The 11,343-nt window shown below is 46.7% G+C and overlaps 1 long non-coding RNA gene across 1 annotated transcript; it reads left to right on the forward strand.

Annotated features, from left to right (window-relative positions):
- The first annotated feature begins 2,059 nt into the window (after nucleotides 1–2,059).
- On the forward strand, nucleotides 2,060–7,810 carry LOC148684213 (uncharacterized). The gene is made up of 2 exons (XR_015946409.1): nucleotides 2,060–2,222; nucleotides 7,652–7,810. It is a non-coding gene; the product is annotated as an uncharacterized LOC148684213 (long non-coding RNA).
- The last annotated feature ends 3,533 nt before the right edge of the window (nucleotides 7,811–11,343 follow it).

An 11,343-nucleotide genomic window follows, 5' to 3' on the forward strand; every position in this document is an offset into this window, starting at 1 on the left:
GGGATCCACTGTGTGAAGATGCAGTTATAGAAAAAAATATATATTATAGCATACAATAGTATGAGACACACAGAAAGGCTGTAACTGTGAAGGTCCGGGCATCATTTTTCATTTTCACTTCAGTATCAACCCATTGGTAACACGGTAAAAGAAAAAAAAATCTGCTTAAAATCTAGCAGGTGTGATATTTTGTTAGAGATGGGACGATTCCATAAAGAACGTTAACAGTGGCTGTTGCTGTTTAGGAACAGCTCAGAACACATCTCTTAACAAGGAGACATGGAAGTGCAAGGCAATGGAAAAAGGAGACGCCACAATTTCAGTGCATGTAACTGCACTCCTATATCTAGGAGCACAATGGGACAATGTGTAGACAGGCACTGTAAGTGTGACACCTGTTACATGTATTTCCTTCCTAAATTCCCAACAACATGCCAGAACTATGGAATAGCTTTAGGTTCTTTGTGATTAGCAGGGGATATCGTTGGAAAATTAGCATCTGCTTTTATGCCAACCACGTAGTCATATGATATGGAAAAAGCAAATGATAATTCAAAGTGCTGGTGCTGACCTTTAAAGCCCTAAACGGCCTCGGTCCTGTATACCTGAAGGAGCGTCTCCACCCCCATTGTTCAGCCCGGACACTGAGGTCCAGCGCCGAGGGCCTTCTGGCGGTTCCCTCACTGCGAGAAGCAAAGCTACAGGGAACCAGGCAGAGGGCCTTCTCGGTAGTGGCGCCCGCCCTGTGGAATTCCCTCCCATCAGAGGTCAAAGAGATAAACAACTACCTGACATTTAGAAAACATCTGAAGGCAGCCCTGTTTAGGGAAGTTTTTAATCTGTGACATTTTATTGTATTTTGATCTTTGCTGGAAGCCGCCCAGAGTGGCTGGGGAGACCCAGCCCGATGGGCGGGGTACAAATAATAAATTATTATCAGGCCCATCCTAGCCATAGAGGCGTGTTGAACCATGGCGCTGGGCGCTGGAGGGCGCCAGGGAAGTGGTCTGGGGGCCACAGCTCGGCGGCGAGCCGGGCGCGCAGCGGGGCGGGCGAGGGGGCTCCTGAGCTTGCACAGAGTGCCCTTTATCTCTCCTGGCCTGGCCTGGCTGGCCTGGCCCCGCCCGCTCCCGTGCCGGCTGGGAATGAGGGGGATGAGAGGCCGGGCGCTGCGTGGCACCGCCCCCCAGCAGAGGCCTCCGCGTCGGAGGAGGCGGCAGCGGCACCCCAGAGGACAACCAGGCAGCCCGCCCCGCCCTCGGCACCCGGCCCGCCTGTGCCATGTCCCTCCTCTGCGTCCACGGTGAGTCTGGGGGGGGGGCGGCGGTGGAGGGACCTTTGCACCACGGCGCTTGATGTGGTTAAGACGGGCCTGATTATTATTATTATTATTATTATTATTATTATTATTATTATTATTATCATCATCATTATTTTGAAAATGGGAAGTTGGCCAGAAGAAATGCCAGTATCAAGAAACACTGTATTCCCAATCTCTCTCTGTGCATAGCTGCCAAGTACCCCCGTTTTCCCCGGGAAACCCCCGTTTTTACTTACCTTTTCCCGGTGGTCCCCCATATCACTTCGCCTCCCATTTTTCTCCGTTATTTTCTCCTGCCGGCGGCCATTTTTTCTTTCCGATTTGCCCTTCTATGGGTACAAAAAATGGCCGCCACCGGCTTCAAAAGTCGCATAGATGCGACTTCCGGTGTCGGCGGCGGCCATTTTTGGTGCCCATAGATGGGCGGAGTGACACCGGAAGTTGCGTCGACGCACTTCCTGACATGCGTACAAGCGACCTTCGAAGCCGGCGGCAGCCATTTTTGGTGCCCATAGAAGGGCAAAGCGACACCGGAAGTTACGTCGACGCAACTCCCGGTGTCACACGGCTGCCGGTCCCGGATTCTGCAGTCCGGGACTTGGAAGGTAAGCTCTGTGTGTGTGTTATGTGCATTAACCACTGAGATATTCAGTGGTTGTGCCAATGAACTGTATGGCAAGTTGCTGGCACAAAATCCAACAACTGCTCTCCTAAACAGCTGATAAACACGAGCACAGTCCCAACCCCCCAAAAGGCAATCCATGCATGGTACCAGTTGAACCGTGAGACCCGAGTCCTTATGTCCAGCGCTTTTTTTCAGCAGGAACTTGCCAGAACTCCATTCCGGCACCTCTCAGATGGGCGCCATTGCCATTATAAGAGAACAAGGAAGGTGTTCATGGTGAGTTCTGGCACCTCTTTTTCTAGAAAAATAGCACTGCTTATGTCTAATAAGACTAGGGGGTTTGAACTAAACCCACATTCCATACTTAGCAAACAAAGCAGAAGCCTTAGTAGATTTTTTAAAAAAACTTAATTAAAAAGCATCAATGTTTGCTAGTGCCAAACGGTTAAATCAGTTTTGATGAACTGGAATTAGCGAGCAGTAAGTCCTCATCAGGAACAACTAAGTTTCACGTTTAAAAAAATCTGAAGCAGAATGCTAATTGGAAGAGTTTGAACTGTGAGCTGTAGGAGTCCTTTGTGATATTTCTGGATATGAATAATTTGAAAAACTGTCAATCTCGGGACATACCTTGATATAAGAAAGTAATTCCCTTAACAATTGCAGTATAAACGAAGTGCTTGCCAGTTTTTGTCTAGCACAAGAGTCTCTAGAAAGTAAGGGAGTGAGATAAAATGCCCTGAACTATGCTGATTCAGAACTGAAAAAGTTAAGGTAAATTTTCTCGCTGATAAATAAGCAAGTGTATTCTGGCTCCCAACAGCATTTTAAAATCTGAAGTATTGCTCTTTTTGTAGTGGTGAAATTCCTAGCATCTCACAGCAATTTGGGGGCGGGTGGTGGAGGAAGAAAGTTTCCTTCATTTAAAGCTCATGTAGATTGTACTATTTTACAAATATTTTAAAAGCCAAGGTTAAACCAAATCCCTCTTGGTGCATGAACTGCCACAGTTTCATTATCTCCATCTCTCGGTTTTAATACCCTGGTGCCTTCAAACATTTTAAGTAATGGGCTGCATAGCCTCGCTTGTTTAAAAATAGAGCTTCTTGTTATTTTTCGGGGAGCCGGTTTGATCCGCGCTCTCAAGGAGACAAGGTAGAGTTTCTTTCCTGTGAGAATATTAATATTCTAATGGGCAAAACTTCGGGGATAATTAATCAAAATGCTGGAGTTCCAATTCCCTAATGGGAGAAAAAAGAGATAAGGGACCAAGCTAATCCCTTGCATAACTTCATTGTGGTTTTCCTGTTCTTTTACTCCCTTAACAATTATACTAGTGTAAGTGTTGTTAGAGAAACCTTGATTACTGCTGCTAATGAGACCTCATTATTATTCTCTGATGCAAAGCTTCTCTTCCTTTGACTTCATTAGGCTTCATCTTCCTCCGGTTTGGGCTACATTAAAGCGGAGTCTTTTGCAAGCTTGCAAAGCGAGATTCCCACCGCTTTACGTAAAGTTATTAGCAACAACTACGAAAGAAAGAAAGAAAGAAAGAAAGAAAGAAAGAAAGAAAGAAAGAAAGAAAGAAAGAAAGAAAGAAAGAAAGAAAGCAATGCTGGTAACAGTTCAGCTGTGATACAGCATATGGTCGATGGGCTACCATGTGTTCCAACAGCCTCCTTTCTCTGCCCCTCGTTTCACACAATCCTTTGAGTCAGGAAGTTGGGGCCTGTAGAGAAGCCAAATAAACTTTGTAACACGAGCTAATTTATTTGCTGAGAAATGCTCCTGAAAGCAGAATGATTATTCTAATACGCATGCTGGAGATGGTTAGGATCCTTGTCAGCTTGACATCTGATACCTGGTTGTAATATTAGACTCGGCAGGCCAAAGATGAGAATGACCTGGATTTTTATTTCCTTTTTATTTATTTATTTGCTTCATGAAAACAGGTGCTGCAAATCGGGGCAGGGGAGCTTGTGGCCCTCCAGTTTTGGTTTGTTTAAAAAAAAACAGTTTTTATTAAATATTTCATTGTGTTCTTTCATTCTGTTGCCTAGAGTTAGTGTAGGGGTTATGTCAGCATCATGCGGATAGGCCCTTTGTTTATAGCATTATAGATTTAAGGAAGAGATTCCCCCGAATCCCAGAAATTAATAAATGCCAGGGATTTGATTAATTGGGATATGGATTAAAGTGCAGAATTGTGCCAGGGGGGGCTGCCCACCCCAGGTGTCATCACTGAGGGGGGTAACATTTGGCGTGCCACCCGCCCGCGACTCCCAAGCCTACCCTGAGCTGTCGGGGGAAGGAGCGGAGCTGCGTCTCCCTGCCGGCAGCTTCCCCCCTCCCCCTTCATTTTGACAGCTCGGGGGGGAGGGAGCTGCTTCCTGGGGGGAGGGAGCCTCCCCCGAGCTGTCAAAAGCAAGAGGGAAGGGAGAAAGGCTGCTGGCAAAGCCGCACGGCTCCCTCCCCCCACCGCTCAGGAAGCAGCCCCCCATGGGTGGCTCACTCCGCCTCCATGGGCATCCTACCCCCTGGGAAGCTCGCCCCACCCCCAGGGCCCTGCCCCCGGGTGCACAGCAGGTGTGCACCACTCTGGGTGCCAGAGCAGCTAGCTCCGCTTTGGTGCCAGATAGGGAACTCAAGGAATTCCTGGGCTGGCTTATGCAAACCAGCCAAGCTGCGAACCTGTTAACCTGACGAAGGGTGTTGACGGGCCATTGGGGAGTGAGATGATACCAAGGTGATGGGGTGTATGTTTGAGGGGAAGGAAAAGGGTTGCTGGGAGGACGAAGAGTTGAGATCCACCTCTGGGGGAGGCTGGCTGCCGGCTGCTTGTACTGCTGCCTCTTGAAATGACAATGCCATGAGATCCGGACTCCCTCCATGCAGACGGAAGGTGTAAATAGGTGAATAAAGCATATTTCTTAAAGCCACAACAGTCTCCTTTGTGTTTTCCATTCTCCAAAGGAACACAGACCCTGTCCGGGTGCCTGGGACCCCATGGGCTCTTGCCACTGCTTGGCAGAGAGAGGGGCAGGCCCCTGGCTTTTGCAACAATATATATTAATGTTGCAAGAGCTAAGGGCAATCCAGTTGGTTGCAGTGTGGTTTGTTTGTTTGGGTGTGGTGGTGAGGGGTTGGTTGTTGGGTCAGGTTAGCCATATTGATTCGTGTGCTGTTGGGGTGGATAACTTCATTGTCCTGTTGAGCTGTGATGTGATAAAGGGGAACCACATTGGGGTGAAGGCATCTTCCTTCGCTTGTCCCTGGGAGAATTTAAGTCCGTTGGTTAGCTTTTCTAGCAGCTGTGGTTGATGGTGAATGCTGCCATAGCCACTGAAAGGGAACCCTTGAGGCAGTAGCAGTCCAGCTTCCACCTGTGGCAGAATCATACCTGCCAAGTTCCTCTCTGAAAAATAAGGGACCGGACCGAAAGTAGCATACTGGAAGTAGCACGGTGGCCATTTTGGAACTGGGCGGAGCATGCTCAGAAGTGACTTTTGATGCTGCTGTGCCCAGTTCCAAAATGGCTGCCACACCAGAAGTCACGCTGCAGCCATTTTGGAACTGGGCAGAGCAGCATCAAAAGTCGCTTCTGAGCATGCTCCGCCCAGTTCCAAAATGGCCGTCGCACCAGACTAAACCGGGGAAAAACAAAAAAACCCGTTTTTTTCGGCTGGGGACAGCTGGAAAAACGGGGGTTTCCCGGGGAAAACGGGAGACTTGGCAGCTATGGGCAGAATTGGCCGGTGGGTCTGCACTGACACGCTAACCCTGCTAAGGGGTGGTGGCTGTTCTCTGCTTATCTGAACTGGAGAGCCCATAAACACCCGATTCACACATAGAGTGTGAAAGGAAGGGAATTTCTCTCCTCTCCTGCCCTCTCCCACCCCTTCATTAGCACAGAAGAGCTGCATAGAGGTTGACTGGATGGTTTTGCCTCTTGCAAGATGCCTAGATTGACAAGAGAAGCACAATATGAATACCCAGAATATAAAAAAGAGAGAAGAAAACTGATTTTAAAAGACCAACAAGGAATGCATTCATTCCGCTGAGAGTTTGGAAGAAGGAGGGGAGTGTCCCCTGTTAAGTAATGTCATTTAATTCGCTGAAATTGTAAATGCTCGTATGCATTGCTATGTGTTTATATTTGATTGGTTGGTAACTGCCTGCAGGAAGAAACATTTGATGCTGCCTCCTACACTAGTGGAGCTGGTTGGATTGGTTGGGTTTCTAAGCCTTTTGTTTTTTGTTTGCCTTTGGTGTTTTATAAATGTGTTAGCCACTTTGAGGACTCCAGCTGAAAAGCAGGATATAAATCTATTGAATAAATGTAATATATTAAAACTCAAAGAAATCGCAAACATATTTCAAAGTGAGTTTTTTTTTAAAAAGCAATAACATAGTCTCATTGGTACTGTAAAAAGATCATCAGTGGTGGTATTTATGCTGGTGTAATTAGAAGAAGATTTAAAAAGGAATATGGAGAAGAATAGAGTAACTGTGGACTTGTCTGTCTGGACCTATCTCTAAGCCAATATGGTGATCATCCTTAAACCCTACAGAAGTACAGTAAATGAGCTTTGTGCCTCGATATCCTTTAGCTACTTGCCTATACAGTACATAGTTCATCTCAAATGTCAGTTGCAATGCAAGTGCACTATTGATAATGTGCATCTGTCTTCCTATAAGCGAAAGACTAGTGATTTCAACCCCCCCCCCCAGCGATCACTCTGTCCACACCACAAAGCTGGCAGTGAAACTCTGCATAGAAGGGAGCATGTTGCTCACACAGGTTGTAAATAAACCCGGACTCGACTTTAATTTGGTCCCAGCTTTTGGAGAGGCGTTGTTGGCATAATTGCCCCCCACCCGGCGGCAATCAACAGGGCCAAGAAAATTGCTAATTGTGCGGTGGCACAGAAGGTGCAACTATTGAATGGTTGGGCGATACGGCAGCCCCGCCATTACTTTTGACCAGGAGTCCTTGTTTCACAATGATGGCGACATTTGGCTAGTCGATATCCTTAAGGGCATTAGAGATTGGTTGCAGGTGTGAGGGTGTTGGCAGCGAGCCTTTGGGGCTCGAGTGGCGGTTAGGCACTGGGTAAGCCTTGTTTATGGGATCTGGGGTGTGTGGTTCCTGTCCGAAGCCTGGGCGTGTGCTAGGGCAATGCCAAGACCCCATCAGGAACCCTGGGGGTGCCCCGATTTGATGTTCAGTCGTACCTCTACTTACGTATCCCTCTGGATAGGGAATCTTTGGGTTATGGCTACGGCAAACCTGGAAGTGTATGCACAGAAGTGCTCAATCACGCCGCGCGCATGTGCAGAAGTGCTCGATCACGCCCTCTATTTATGTAATTTACGGGGTGCGAATGGACCCCCCAGAACGAATTAAGTTCGTATCCGGAGGGTTCACTGTATAGCATAGGGCTCGCCCTACTAGTGGTTTACATAGCTGCCAAGTTATCCCTTTTTTAAAGGGATTTTCCCTTATGCTGAATAGGCTTCCTCGCGAGAAAAGGGAAAACTTGGCAGCTATGGTGGTTTACCCTTATGCAGACGGGCAGGAGTCAGGATATAGCCCGGTTTCACCCAATGTCTAAGCCAAACTGCTCACATCTGTAACCAATAAAGTTGGGGCCTATTTTATCCCATTAACCTAAACATTTGTGTTGGTGTGTTTTTCATTTAAGGGAACCATGGGACCCAGGGCCTCGCCATGCAAGTGAAAGACTAGTGATTTCATCTCCCCAGCGACCACTCTCTGTCCACACCACAAAGGTGGCAATGAAACTCTGCATAGAAGGGAGTATTTTGCTCACACAAGTTGTAAATAAACTCTCTGTATTGTGCCACTGCTAAATTATTTTCTTCAAACAAGGGTCCCTGAAGACATTGGCTTGAGTTTGATGAATGGGAAGCCGGGTGAAAGCACTGATCACACACAGGTCCCTAGTTTTGTTTTGTTTTTGGGCTAGGCAAACTGAGCTATTCTCCCTCTGCCCCACACAAACATCAGGAAGTACAGTGGTACTTCAGGTTACAAATGCTTCAGGTTATAGACTCTGCTAACCTGGAAGTAGTACCTCGGGTTAAGAACTTTACTTCAGGATGAGAACAGAAATCACGCGCTAAAGTGGTACCTCAGGTTAAGAATGGACCTCCGGAACAAATTAAGTTCTTAACCCGAGGTGCCACTGTACTTCAGTTTATTATAGATCCTGAATAATTATTCTCTAATTATCAGCCCCCACTTACCCACAACTTTCATTCCACCCACCTGGTTATATGGCAGCTGCTCTTGTATTGGCAGCAGGAGGAAGGAAAGGAGGCCACGCTCTTCTGTTGCCCAGAACACTGCTGCAATGATCCAATAAGTATTATTTCCTAGGGCTACTGGTATGCAACATCTATAGAGTGCCAGGTGCCCTTGGAAAGCTACATTTCCCAGATCTACTGATATATCACTGCCTTATCTTTTCAGGTTGCGTCCCGCGCTGAACCCAAACAGGTTACTTCCAGGTTTCGGCACTTGCACATGTGCAGAAGCACTAAATCATGCTTTGCACATGCACAGAAGCACCGAATTGAGACCTGCGCATGCACAGACGTGGCACTGCGGGTTGTGAATGTGCCTCCCGCATAGATCATGTTCGCAACCCGAGCGTCCACTGTATTTATATTTAATATATCTATATATGGCTTTTCTACTAACCCTCTGCCACCCAAAACAAGAGGCTTATGGGTTTTTTAAAAAAATAAAATAAAAAATCAATTAAATAATAAGATCATGCATACAAAACCAACAAAGATGCAGATGTCAAAATCAGCTTTTAAAAAAAGAAAACTCAGTAGAAATCAATTCGATAAAAGCAGCAGAACCACAGATCCTTCCTTTTGCAGGCTTTGATTTCCAAGGCTTTTATCTAAGAGATAAAATGTTGCTGCAATATTTAAAAGACCTCCTGCCTAGTTTCCACCTGCCTCTCATTAATCAGAGGTGGGCATCCGAATGCTGAACTTTGAAACTAAGCAGATTCATACAGGAGAAGGTAGACCTTCAAGTACTCCGGTTCAAAAATATTTAAAGCTTTAAAGGTTGAGTCCAGCAGCACTTTGTGCCTTGAAATTCACCGGAAGACAGCGAGGATCAACACATGCAAAACAGACCGTTCCAATTAATAACCTAGCTGTTTCCTGAAGCAGCTGATGTTTCTGAACAATATTCAGAGGCAGCCTCATTATGACGCATTACAGTAATCTAATATCCTAATCTAGGCATTAGGAGGATAATTATAGCAAGGCTCACTTGGTTTAGGAGAAGCCACAGCTGGCATGCCCACTGGTGAAAGGGTTTCATGCCACAGACAGTGGCGGATAGTCTCATGAAAGGACTAGATCTAACAGCATCCTCAAGTTATGGGCCTGCTTTTATGGGAGAGTGTGATTTCACCCAGAGAAGATGAACAGAGCGCTATTAGCTAACAGCATCTCAGTCTTGTCTGGATCAGCCTCCAGATAGAATCAAAGAATTGTAGAGTTGGCAGGGACCTCAAGGGTCAAATATAGTTCAACCCCCTGCAATCCAGGAATCTCAGCTAAAGCATCCATGGCAGGTGGCCATCCAACCTCTGCTTCAAAACTTCCAAGGAAGGAGAGAGTCCACTACTGCCCGAGGGAGACCGTTCCACTGTCAAACAGATCTTACTGTCAAGTTTTTCCTGATATTTCGTAAGAATCTCTTGTAACTTGAAGCTATTGTTTCGAGTCCTACCCTACAGAGCAGGAGAAAGCAAGCTTACTCAATCTTCCATGCGACAGCCCATGAGATATTTGAAGATGACCATCATATCTCCTCTCAGTCTTCTCTTAGTCTCCTCAGTTTATTAGCCTTATCCAACATTGCTGACTCAAGGTATCTGTTCAACACTAAACAGTGCTTCACTTGTTACAAACGAAAAAGTCAAATAGAGCTAAAGGTAAAGGTAAAGGGACCCCTGACCATTAGGTCCAGTCGTGACCGACTCTGGGGTTGCAGCGCTCATCCCGCGTTATTGGCCGAGGGAGCCGGCGTGCAGCTTCCAGGTCATGTGACCAGCATGGCAAACCAGAGCAGCACACGGAAACGCCATTTACCTTCCCGCCAGAGTGGTACCTATTTATCTACTTGCACTTTGATGTGCTTTCAAACTGCTAGGTTGGCAGGAGCAGGGACCTAGGTACCATCAAACATGCAGATGCTCCTCACTTCAGCCAGTAGCCTTATTTAGATGTTCAACAATGTGATGGGCAAGAGAGAACCACGTGGAACACCATAGCACAAGTAAAAAAGGTAAAGGTAAAGGGCCCCTGACAGTTAAGTCCAGTCGTGAATGACTCTGGGGTAGTGGCGCTCATCTCGCTTTGCTGGCCGAGGGAGCCAACATTTGTCCCCATACAGTTTTTCTGGGTCATGTGGCCAGCATGACTAAGCTGCTTCTGGAGAACCAGAGCAGTGCATGGAAACGCCGTTTACCTTCCCGCCGGAGCGGTATCTATTTATCTACTTGCACTTTGACGTCCTTTCAAAATGCTAGGTTGGCAGGAGCTGGGACCGATCAATGGGAGCTAACCCCGTTGCAGGGATTCGAACCACCAGCCTTTTGATTGGCAAGCCCAAGGTTCAGTGGCTTAGACCACAGCGCCACCCACATCCCTATAGCACAAGTACCATGACACTAAACCAGAATCCCCAACAATTCTGGACTCCATCCATCAGGTGGAATTTTCCAAACATGGTGTCTGCCTCCAGTTCCCATCCCAGACAGGCAATTCTGAAGGATACAATGGTTGAGGGTATAGAAGACCACCGAGAGATCTAGGATGGTCCACAGAGTAACACAAGGAGCCAAGAGTTTCAATATGCCCTATAAAGCTACTGGCTATGGACCCGGTCTTAAGCCTGAGCAACTTGTTCAAAAGCAGGCCAAGGTATTTTCCCACCCACCTGACCTGCTGCTTGACTGCTTGTGGAACCAGATTTTTTCCAGCAGCCCGCCAACCTGACGGGGTTGCCTAGTGCCCTTAGGGCTTTCTACTGCTGTGTAACCCACAATAGTGTGTGCAGTGTTGGGAGACAAGGAAATTGTGATGGTATTCCACCTAATCCTCCTCCAACATTTTCACATCCAAGCCTAAGGTAAGGATGGGTCAATAGGTCAGTTTCCATTTCTCTAAGTTTCCCATCTTTCTACTCTTAATTTCACTTCTCCAGATTCCCACAACATTTTGTAATTCCTCGTGAAAAGTCACCAGTATTATAGTGCAAATGTCTCTAAATATGCTCATTGGTTTGCAATTTTGCAACACAATTTCCCCCTATATAATGTACATATTTTTGAATGTC

Source organism: Zootoca vivipara, chromosome 11, assembly GCF_965207765.1.
Source record: "Zootoca vivipara chromosome 11, rZooViv2.hap1.1, whole genome shotgun sequence".
In the NCBI taxonomy this organism is placed as follows: domain Eukaryota; kingdom Metazoa; phylum Chordata; class Lepidosauria; order Squamata; family Lacertidae; genus Zootoca; species Zootoca vivipara.